This window comes from Engraulis encrasicolus, chromosome 12 (assembly GCF_034702125.1).
Source record: "Engraulis encrasicolus isolate BLACKSEA-1 chromosome 12, IST_EnEncr_1.0, whole genome shotgun sequence".
In the NCBI taxonomy this organism is placed as follows: Eukaryota; Metazoa; Chordata; class Actinopteri; order Clupeiformes; family Engraulidae; genus Engraulis; species Engraulis encrasicolus.
Genome location: NC_085868.1, coordinates 40,864,616 through 40,876,856, shown reverse-complemented (window position 1 = coordinate 40,876,856; position 12,241 = coordinate 40,864,616). Strand labels below are relative to the sequence as shown.

General features: G+C 42.2%; 1 protein-coding gene across 2 annotated transcripts in view; it reads right to left on the bottom strand.

Annotated features, from left to right (window-relative positions):
* The window catches only part of LOC134459790 (nipped-B-like protein), a 94,767-nt gene extending 86,987 nt beyond the window's left edge, over nucleotides 1-7,780 (bottom strand). For both annotated transcript variants that reach the window (XM_063212210.1, XM_063212211.1), the window contains exon 1: nucleotides 7,415-7,780. The gene's annotated coding sequence lies outside the window, so the exon portion shown is untranslated. The remainder of the gene's footprint in view (nucleotides 1-7,414) is intronic.
* Nucleotides 7,781-12,241: the final 4,461 nt, after the last annotated feature.

The following is a 12,241-nucleotide window of genomic DNA, read 5'->3' as shown; positions in this document are numbered from 1 at the left end:
AACGAGAGGGCAGGAGAGTGGTACTCAGCGTTTCCGACAGGACATCAAGGTAAGTGGGGGTTAACTTAGCCGGCACCAGACATGTAGGCAGCACCAGTGGCAAAACAACGGCACACTGGGCCCCAGGACAAAACACTGATAGGTCCCCCATACAGAAAGCTTGGGGTTTACATTCACAGGGCAAAGTATTTATCTCCGTACGGGGTCCTGGTGAAGGTGGGAGAAGTCTGCTGTCTAGTTAGCCATCTTAAAGGGGTATGCCACTATTTTGGGGCTTAATACAGTTAAAATCGTTGGCTGGGGTTTATAAAGGTGGTAAAGTGTCTTATTTTTCATGTAAGCCGTTATCTTGCTTTAAGAGAAGTTAAAAGAGGGAATATGTCGCTAAGCTAGTGAAAGTCAATGTATCCGTGTAGCATGCAACAATGCTACACGGATACATTGACTTTCACTAGCATAGCGACATATTCCCTCTTTTAACTTGTCTTAAAGCAAGACAACGCTTAACATGAAAAATAAGACACTTTACCACCTTTATAAACCCCAGCCAACAATTTTAACTGTATTAAGCCCCAAAATAGTGGCATACCCCTTTAACTATATGAACTGCTGGCCGAAACCCTGGAGAGTATTGACTCCCGCGCCAACATTCTTTCCTACTGATATAGCAATCAAACTGCAACCTTCAAGGCCAATGCCACGCCCCTTTGGACACAGCTGCCCATGCAGCACCAAGCGCGAAGGTTAATAATACAAACACACTTTGTACAGCTCCTTTCCTTTTTTTTGGTCTTTATTTGATAGGACAGTGTGAGAGGTGGATAAGAAACGAATTGGGAGAGAGATGGGGAGGGGTCGGCAAAGAACTTGGGCCAGGAATCGAACACGAGTGAGCCGCATGGCAGGGGAGTGCCCTACCGGTTGGCCACAGCAGGGCCTGTACAGCGCTTTTCATGGTGCTTCAATACGCTTAGAGATTGTTGGAAAGTGAAAGACAGAAACCATGTTCAAATTTGCAGACATTTGCATACAACAAACAAAACAGGCACTGCATGTATATTGTGTTCCATCCTCAGAAGTGCACCAAGAAAAAGCAATGTCTGACTAGTGACTAAGAACCTAGATGTTGATTTCATACAACTGGAATTTACACAAAGACGAACCACAAACTATACAAAATGTCATAAAATCAGTCAACCGAACCTTTCCATGATCAACATGCTTATTGCAGCACATGAAGTAACTTCAAAAAGTGGAGAAGACGCACTCACACTATCGCCTAAATAGGCTAATTTTAACAGTTCTTAACTGGGTGCTGAATCCCACAAAAAAAACTTAATTGAATGAATGAAATGAAGGACAGCACTCTTCAGATTTCTTCTTTGTTTATTCGCCCTCAAATAAACAAAGAAGAAATCTGAAGAGTGCCGTCCTTCGTTTCATTCAAGTACATGAAGTAACACTTCTGGGCATGGGTGTAATTTTAGGTGCAAGTTAGATGGTGGCGTCATGTCCATACCGCTTTAAACTTAGCTCGTCCCCGCCACTTTTTCACAAATATAATGCAAAAAATAGCGCACATCTGGACAATTAGCCATATTAATGTCCCCACCACTTTCCAAGCCAATCATACACCTTTGCTTCAGGCAATTGAACAGTCCATTGTTCCTCTTCACGACCCAAGTAAGTGGAGACGGCATGACAACATGCTCTGTGTAGCCTCTCTCCAGGTGAAGGGAGTAGTAGAATGGGCTGTCTTAACCATTGGGGACTTACAGCAAAAATAAATAAATCTCAGTAAGCATATTTTGTCAGTGTCAAGTAAAAACAATCACCTATTTCATACATTAAAGGGACAATGTGCTAGCCTGGTGAACCAGCGCCACCCGCTGGACGGCAAAATGTTTTGTCTACGGGTGGGTCTGGCCTCGCATAATGATTCAATGAAGCCAGAATGCCATGAATCTGGCAAACCAATTACAATGCAAAGATGTGTTTTGAATCAAAGCGGGCAGGGTTTTGAGGGAAGGTTGTTCTCATCAACCATCTTCGGATGTATTATGCATCGAGGCCAGACTAAATTAGACATACACATTTAGTCTGGTTTATCAGGCTAACACTGTGCAGGAAATGGTCAAAGAAGGTACTGCAACTATGCTGCTCATTGACGCTGTGTCGCCTATTGCCAAATTTGGCCTTTTCATGATAGTTTAGTAAGTAATAAATTAATATATTCTAGTATGGCCCAAGTACAGTCATTTTTGCAGCTAAAAATGTCTATTTCTGGAAATGCATTAAATAATGACCACCTAGGTCAAAAACCATCTAAATTGCATATAGACCACTACCATTCTCCCCATTGTTGAGGTCTGAAGGTTTAATTGACTGATTGGTAGTTATTGATTAATTGATTGACCTGTCCACCCATGAACCAATCTATCTATTCATCCATTGCATCACTGCCATCAACTCAACCACACAACCTGTGATAAAGACAGCTGCTGCTATAGCACTTTGGCTACCATGGGCACGACAACTAGAGAACATGGTACATATTCATAAGCATCTTTCCACAGTGATTGGAATATCAGAACTTCTTCTGGTGTTGTAGTCTTTGTATGCGTATGTGTTTTTCTCAAAATAAAGGTCTGTGCAGACAATACAGTTAGCATTACAAAATCGCTGAGTCTGTAATGTCCACTTCCATCTGTAGAAGATAAAACAACAACTGAACATGAAAAGAGATCAGCTATGCAAATCTGTGTGTTTTTCACAGTTAACTGCACTGACGTACATAATGCTCTCCAACAAAAATCAGCGGGTCTAACAAAAGTTGTCCAGTTCTGAGGGAATTGGAATTGTAAAAACCTACAGTAAAATCGTATTTAAATCGTTAATGTAGGTGTACCTAAAATCGCTGCATGTACAAAGCAGGGGGCCATAAACTAATGCAAAATCACTCGTACATAATACCTGCAACGGATGCACTGACAGACGCAAAATATATTTTATCTGTGGCAGACAGAATGTTTCTTACTGCAACTGGATGCTGTTCTGGTTGCTTAAGTCTCTGTAACAGACTTGCAGACATTTAAGACTAGTTAAGAGATTATACCAAGTATGTGATCCTCTTAATTAAAAACATACCCAAGTTCAGAGAAAGTCTGAAGTCTATTTCAACCCATCATTTGGTCCGGGGTACTACCTTATTTTATGTATGGGCTCACAATTAGCTTGGCATGTTGAAGAATGACACCTGAACAAAATTACAAAATCATGCAAGAAGTTTATTCTAATTCTCATCTCTGCAAAAAAAAATGCACCGGGCTAGTGGACATCTGTTTGCCTCGCTGTTTAGCCCATTCAGTCCACAGTGAATAGAATGACTAATGACGTGCAGTGTTCTCCCACCCCCCAATCTGACAGCCAAACTCAACAGACAGCAACGGAAGTACACAAATGCCTTTTTTTGCACAACACAAACCGTGGTAAACAGTCATCTGAACCGGCATGTTAAATCCTCGCTCTAAAACAACACCGTTCAAAAAAAAAGTCAAAGAACCACTTGGATTGGATCAAGTATTTCTAGTCTTTACTTCTTCGTGAAGCCAGCAGTAGTCTGTGGTTAACACAAAATCACTGACAGCTGGTTTGACAAATAGTGGGAGGTCTCGTGCGCGTATGATGGGACAGCGAGCGAGGAACGCGGGGTTTATGGGGAAATCTAGGATACACACATTACGACGAAACCAAAATAAACCGTTGAAGGAGAACTACTCATGCCCGCTTACGTCGCTACTGACGCCCCGTCACGGCGTCTGTTGCAACGTATCACACAGAATCTGGGCTGGCCAGAGGCGGGTGAGCGGCACAAAGGATTATCAGATAGCCTTGTGGGGAGGGAGGCCATTCCTAGGACGCAGCGGGATATGTGCGCACCAGAGGCGGCGCAGTCAGAAGGCTTTGCTATTCGAATGTAAAAGGGCCAGGCGGGCGGATAAACACAAACTGATCATGACAGACTATAAAGCGGCGATCGGAGGGGATAAAAAAACTAGCTTATTTGAAACTTTTGCCAAAGCCACATAATTTACGTATCGAATTGACTTCGAATAGCGAGCGACTAAATGTTGCTAAGAAAACGGCTAACCAATTACAAATGATGGCTCTAGTGACGGCTGGATCCATCACATATCCAATGTGTCTAAATACACCGCCTGGATATGCAGTCATTACTTAAGTCCAAGACCAAGTCACCCTAGTTACTATGACTGAGCCTACAAACTAAGTTTACAGATCCAGAGGTGGTAGAAAGTAGACTTGGAGTAGCATTTGAAACGTGGAATCTACAACAACCCGGATAATACTGCATATATGATGTACTAACATTAAATCTTTGAGGTGGGCGCAAGGGCTGCAGTGAAAACAACATTAGCAAAACGCTGGTTAATTATGCAAAAGATGTCTTTACCGTCGGAGCTAGCTAGCCCACTATGTAGCGCAAAAATGGATGTTCGTGCAGCACTACCGGTAGCTTGCAGGCTGAGTTGAGGGCTATGGGAACTGCTTGAAAAACACGTCTATCGGTAGCAAGCTAGCTTAGCTGGGTAAGGGGATGGAGACTCCCAACTGAGATCGCTCCCGGACGTGCGGTCCCAGGTGTTTCTATCACTCCCGGACGTGCGGTCCCACCCGATTATATTTCACGTATTATCATATACTGCCACATACAAGCAATTTAGGGTTAGGGTTAGGTTTAGGTTTAGGGTTAGGGTTAGAAACAAAAAAACTAACATCAACAACATAACTAGCTCCGTCATATGGCGGTGGTACCGATAGTCTGGCTAGTGGGAGCGAGATGAAATGGGAGCGTCCTGAGTTGGGAGCGTCAATCAGGGAATCCTTAGCTGACCACTGCCAGTTAGCAGCCGGGCTAGTAGTGGTACTCCGACCACTGGCATGCGAGACAATATGACGGGGCGAAACGCCAACTTGGCGCCCACGACCCAAACATCTAATGATGCATGGCCCCATTAAATGAAGCAACTCAATTACATGTATATTCGATGTTCAGTGAATAGCCAATGTTGAAACGTTGACTACAAAACGAAGGCTGCATGTAGCCTTGGCTAGTATGTGAGGCCATACGCAAGATATGCAAGTGTCAAGAAGGATGCAGGTCAACTTCCAAAGCTACTTACTACACGGCCGCACAGATTCTGGAGCGACCCTTTTACAACTTCAAATAAAATGTAACATGAGGTCATTGTCGTGACACGGGGAAAACTGTAAATGAACGAAGAGGGAGAATAGAGCTAACTATTAGCACTGGCAAGTTATTCCTACCACCTAATAAACAAGACAACACACAACCCAGTCGATATTAACGTGCACTCCTGGATGCGTTTTATACTAGAGCCCCCCGTAAATTTCCATTAACATATGCAAGTACTCAATCCCCCCCATCGGTGACCGCCTTGCCCTGCATTTGGAAGCGGAGCGCAGCTCCGACAAATAAAATGGATGGGTATGGTGAGCTAAACGGGCTATCGCTAAGGTCTTTTTAACTGTGGCTAGCGTAGGTCTCCTGCTAGCCCAGTAGAGCTCGAGCGCTGTGGGGTTCCAAAACAAGAACGCATTTCACATCAGATCGGGTCCAGATTTATGTCTAGCAAGCAAGCATAACCAATCCTCTTCATTCTACGGTATATCTTGCTAGTGTAATACAAGAAACGAGGGAGACGTTTCAAGTATCGCAATTAGTGATGTATTCATGGTGGACGCCTGCAGGGTCATATGGTCGACAACCAACTAGCAACTAAATGTAAGGAGGTGGAAATGACTGGTAACAAGGGGTGATTGTTGGGTCCACTGTGTTTTATAAAGCGGTTTACATTACCGGGAAGACATAACACGCAGCACCCAACTACGAGTACATGTGTTTAAGTTTGAACTAGCTACCCATGGTATGTTTATCCAGACTAGTGACCTCCTATTGTGCCAACTAGCACCACCAGTTTGAAGCTTCCGACGGACTATAACGCTTGCAAAAGTTGACAGAATCTTTGTAAAAATGAATGCTTATCTACCTGCACAGCGAACTGTCTTCAAGTTCCGTCGTTTCAAGTACTTGATTGAAACATTACGCATGGCTTCACTATTTCGCACGAGTATCACACAATTAAAAGTAGCCTATGCTCTCTGATCTGGCTTGATGTTTTTTTGTTTTGTTTCCCTCACTGAGACGTGATTGCTACCAACCGCGGAGAGCTTTATTTGATTTGCAGATGGGTAATGTACTAAACTAACTGTTAATAATCTAGTTAGTACATACTGGTGCGTCTAGCTGTCTTTCCACCAGATATTCAAACTACAGACCCGATGACATATTTTAAACTTCGAGTAATATGCTGTACATTCCAGTTATGACCAACTGAATTACCAACTGTTTCCATCCGTACAGTATCACATGTGACCTCGGGTCAGGGGCAAACGAAAACAAAAACATGTTCAGGATAAAGGACAAGTCTGTGAGAAAACCATTATTAGCAACTACGCGCTTCCGTGGCCGATAGTTCATACAACGCTTATTTGCCCGCTGTGAAACTTGTTAACGGATCGTATGCACCGTGTTGTCATACAACTCACGTTTTGATTCACGGTCGCCAAACGCTTTCAGCGACAGACAGCAACATTAGCATTCACAGATCTTGTTGAGGTTATATCAAACACCACAACAACGCAGCCGATTAGATCCACAAGTTAACCCCGCTAGCTGGCTACCTAACTAGCTGGCTATCTAGCTGCATTTCAAACCAAAGCTTCAGACAGCTAGCGAGCAGCTACTTAGCATGCTAGTAGCCTGGCTAATGGTAATTGCTTAAAACATATGCACTGGTGACTGGTAAGTAGCTCACTGCTAACACTGACGTCTGAAACAGCAATAGGACTAGCCATAGCGTAGCTTTTGCAGCACTGCTAACTAGTGTCTGTTAAAACAGTTTTGATCACTGCCTGGTCAACAATGTATTCAATGTCAACGATTGGTTTGTTGTTGCCCTCAACGAAGTAATTAACTACTGCGAATAGCAAACACGGGGTGATGAGCCGGAGCCAAAAGCTACGGTTCTTCGCGTTCAATGGCCTGCTCTGGCCTTCTGGCTAGTAGAGCTAGGTGAACCTCGGGCTCGCCTGAGGACACTCACCGACGGCCCGACTTCGCGAATGTGTCATAAGGCTGAGCAGTGGAGAAGAAAGAACCATCCATCGATCTGCTACCTAGCGAGCTAGTGAGAGTAGCTGTGGACAAACAAGTTTGACTGAATGTAAACAAAACTCATTTCAGAATTTGACTTGATAGTCCGGCAATCGCTGCCTCGATTCTTAGAAAACAATGCAGTGTGAATGTATTTACCTCTGGATGTGATGTTTAAAAAGAAATGGTTGGTGTTTTCTGGTACGCGTCTAGCTCCCCCTCCGTTCAATCGCCCTCACAGCTCCTCCGAGTAATATAACAACAATAATCCGGGTCGGGAGGGTTGGTTCTTCTTCCTTCTCACGGCAAACATGAAGGCTTGAGGGAGGTGAGCATTCCCTTAACCGGTGCTCTCACCGGCGATGCTCCTAAACCGATGCAAGATTGTACCAATTTCTACCAGATTCCTGGAAATAATCAGAAGTAAAAACAGAAAGACTATTGACGCGGTGATAAAAGGATCCACGGACTCTCCCCCTCTCGCAGAACAAAATGCCGACCGGAAGTACTGCTGCAGGAATGACTCCCTCCACCGGCGCCAAACCAACCAGCAACGACCTAGTTACTTCCGCTGATCTCTGCATTGCTTTTGCTGTGTGATACTGGTGTCTTTCAAATCAGGCATACTGTATGTACAATACAGACCAGACCTCACATTTGCTTTGAATCATAGCGTGAGAGACTAGGGATGGATAGTGATGTGCGCGCGTGACACTAGTGGTCGTCTTCGAATCGAAGTTTAAAGTAGGCCCTCTGTAGGGTCTCATTCGTTTTCGCTTGTAGGGCAAAACTTGGTCCCGTGTCCTGTAATACGAGAAGCCGAGAGTTTCTGCAACATAATAACATGCAAGTAGCAATATGACAGTTACATTGTATCTTCATAGAGTTGCGATTGAGATGCACACATACACAAATAAAACACAACAGCCCACGACAGACTTTCTCTCTCCTTTACAGGTTCTATTCATTAGAAAGCTGGATTCGTTTTGCACGGTAAGTGTGCAAATGCAAACTCATCATCACTTGAGTGTTGCATGTGCTAATAATTATGCGAAATGTGGTGGCCCAAAGTTTTGTTTGCGCACTTTCCCCAGTCCTTAAAAAAGAAAAAGAATCACCTGTCTCCGCCTACCTGGTCGCGTCTGATGCAGACAGGTTGATATTAGAGTAGAACCAGTTCTACAAGCAAGAGCTATTCTTAAACACACCATTTTTGCTTCAATTGGATTTGCATTCACTCACCACTAATGTCATAGTGCAATGTAGTTGTTAGGCAGTGTACAAGTTGTGCTCGGGAGTTTACATTAACTATTTTCCTGACCTTAGATTTTTAATGTATTAATTTAACATAGACAATCTATTTCATAATGTAAGTTTGGTATCTATGCGCCCCCTTGTGGTGATCTTAAAATGCATTACGTATCATAACTTAAAGTTTCAAACAAAATGTCTTTTCCCCTTGTTAATTAAGCCACAAGGGATTGATGTGACAATTGATTTGGTTTCAGTTTGGAATAGTAGAGTATCGTTTGTGTTGTTGTGTTAACATATGAAGGTTTACAGCAGCTGTTTTAACATTGTCTTAATTTTGAGTGTTTGTTGGCCCAACTAAAGTCATGCTTGTCATAGGCCTTGACTGATTATTGGCCCAGTTCACATATAAATTCAGTATCTTGAGAAGATTTTAGACTGTATGATTAAGTGTGTATGTTATATTTTGTCTAATTGTTACCATTCGATTAAATGTCTGCAGTAAGGCCTCAGTAACAAAAACCTCTCAAAGCCTCCTGAGTTTAAATCTATGTCTCCAACAATCAAATCATTAACTGCTGCATAAATTACAGAAGTCACAAGGCCTAAAACAAACAAACAAGAATGTTGTGTAGTGCAACCTAAAAGGGCTGTCATGGCTGGTTGTGTGTGTGTGTGTGTGTGTGTGTGTGTGTGTGTGTGTGTGTGTGTGTGTGTGTGTGTGTGTGTGTGTGTGTGTGTGTGTGTGTGTGTGTGTGTGTGTGTGTGTGTCATCGTGTGTGTGTGTGTGTGTCTTATTATTATTAAACAGATACCGGTAAATGTGTTTCCTGGATACAATATCCATGCAGGACTTTTGGTGGTAAAAAAAAAAAATCAATTAAACTTTTTGCCACCAGGGGGCAGCAAAGATCCACATATGACTCATTTAAATGTCTGTTCACATTTTTTCATTTATTAGTAATATTATCTGTAACTACACAATGCTAACAACGTCTAATAAGACTAATTCGTTTTAATATAATGAAGATCTAAGCATGGACATTTTCACGCTTTCCCAGTGAACACATTTGAGTTAGGACTACAAAAAAAACAAATGCACAATGCACAAATACAAATGCACTAATATGGGCACAGCCTGCCCTAGACCTACTAAGGGTGGTTTTTTTTAACATACTATGAAAAGTATGCCTTCCACAGTGACGCAAGTTCCTAATATTCCAAATCGGACTATATGAAGTTCAAACAATCAGAATATCAGAATAAATATTTAAGCCAAACTGTAAAAGCCAAATTCCCAAACTCTGATATCTTAATAATGTTTTAACCTTGTAACAATAATGGAATAGCTGGGGATTATTGTACCACATTAGATTTCTCATTGTTCACTTGTGAATTGATTGGTGCACGTTTCAGGATCTAATGCCATGATAGCACTGACCATTATTGTCCGCTATTGTTTGTTTTCAGTGGATTTCTTCTTTATGCCTAAATCATTCCTTGTTAATTAGCCATTCTTTATTATCCTGATTGGCATTAATTCACATGCTATCCTACTTCAATATGATGGTGATGGAAAACCTAACCTTTGAAGGAGAATTCTAGCCAATTTTAACATGTCGTTGTATTGCTTACTGTACATTTAACTTGTCAGTAGGCCTACCTCAGGCCGCCACATTTTTTGTTCAGCCCTTTCTTCCTGGTTACTCTGATGGAGGCATGGTTTGTTTAGTTTTTTTGTTTGATTTTGTTGGTGGTGGTTTATTAAAGATCATAACATCAAAACTCCAAAGTTGCAACATCAGTGGACATTTTACAACACAACAAAAAACAAATTGGGATGATCCAGGTAGTCAGATGCTGAGGCACTCAAGGTTGCAATTTTTTTACTTTTTTATTTGGCTACAATGCCTACGCGTTTCGGCTCTTATGGCCTTCTCATCATTCTTCTTGATACGCCCTGAAGAAGGCCATAAGGGCCGAAACGCGTAGGCATTGTAGCCAAATAAAAAAGTTTAAAAAAATGCAACCTTGAGTGCCTCAGCATCTGTCTACCTGGACCAAGTTTGAGAGCCCCTACACTGATGAGCACCAAGAGAAAAAGGTGAAGACCCAGAAGCACTCCAATTACCTGCTTGTGTTTGAAAATTTGGGATGATATTTGGAGAATGTTGCACTGTTTTTTGTTTGTTTGGTTGATTCGGTTGCTTGTTTTCTAAATATAAACAAACCATTAGAGCGGGCTGGATCTTGAAATGGTCTGAACAAAAAACAGCTGTGCTGTAGGGTACTAACCTGTGAAGGGTAGCCTAGTGTGAACTGCATGTTGAAAATATCCGTAATACTCCGTAAAACTATTTAAATATAGTTAGGTGCTCAGATGAACGAGTCGCTGTTCATTTTTGTGAGCATACTGTGTGTCTCCCCCACCACCCCAACCCTAATGCTTCTTTGGACATGAACCTCAAAAAGTCAGACAAGGTCAGTCAAATAAACCTTTATTTATACATTCACAGTTAATATCCTCAATTATCTGCATTGAAACTATATTTTCAAATAGCCTATACACTATTAATATTAGCAAACTCAAAAAGTACGTACATATTACTCATGTTTCAAATTATGGATATTTTTCTACAAAAAAAACACTACACCACCTGTATGCAAAACACAATTACAATCTACTGTAGACTCTTAGCTTGCCTTTTTTATAATCAGCATCTTCCTGTATTTTCCTTGGAAACCCATTTGAAGTATCATTTCAAAACCCCATGATACGCAATGTGTGGGCAAACTACACACGTTCCAGCCCAAAAAGAACATCGATAGACACAGCATGTAAGATTTTTTTGTTTGTTTGTTTTTTTTAGAAGTGCATGATTGGTGGACCAGAGGACAGGCATCTCTCAAAGCTCATTTGTGTGTGTCGGGTTGTTTCAAAGGTCACATTTTAGTCCACCCTAATGCATAGCCGTGGGAAGTAGGGGTGCAGGGGGTTACAAGCACGATAACTTTTCTGACCATTTTCAGCCCCCATAGGGTGGCCAGACGTCCGTCATTCGGACACTGATTAACATGCATTAAAATGCAGGAAATTGCATCTAAGAAACGCAAATTTTCTTGGGGGAGGACCCCCAAAACCCCCGTCCAAAAAATGCCTGCACCCCCTGTTACAGACGAGTTCCCACGGCTCTGCCCTAATGTCTCATGTTATATAGTAATGTAGATGGCTGATATTATTGCTAAACTGGGGATCGGCTTTTACCCCATGGCAGTGTATGAGCTTTAAAAGGACTACAATCTTGTCATCCACCATAATGTCAGTTTCTTCATTATTGTCGTTCACAGACTAGTGAATATGTCACCGGTCCTGACTCCTTGAGAGACATGCGCTGAGGTATTCTAAATAAGCAAGGAGAGGAAGTCTGAGCAGCTGTGTGGGTTTCAGACCATTCCCAACTTGAAAAAGAATGGTCGTCGCACACTCAGAACTTCATGCAGTTACATTTAATAAGACCAACGTTTCGGCTTAAGTTGGTCTTATTAAATGTAACTGCATGAAGTTTTGAGTGTGCGACGACCATTCTTTTTCAAGTTGAGTCTATTTGTCCGCCATAGGCCTACGCACCTCAAACGGTGTGCGTTTACTGAAACCCGAAGAAAGACTTTTAGACCATTCCCACAATGGTCAACATCAAATACAGATACTCAGTCGAGGACAATAACACCTTGTGC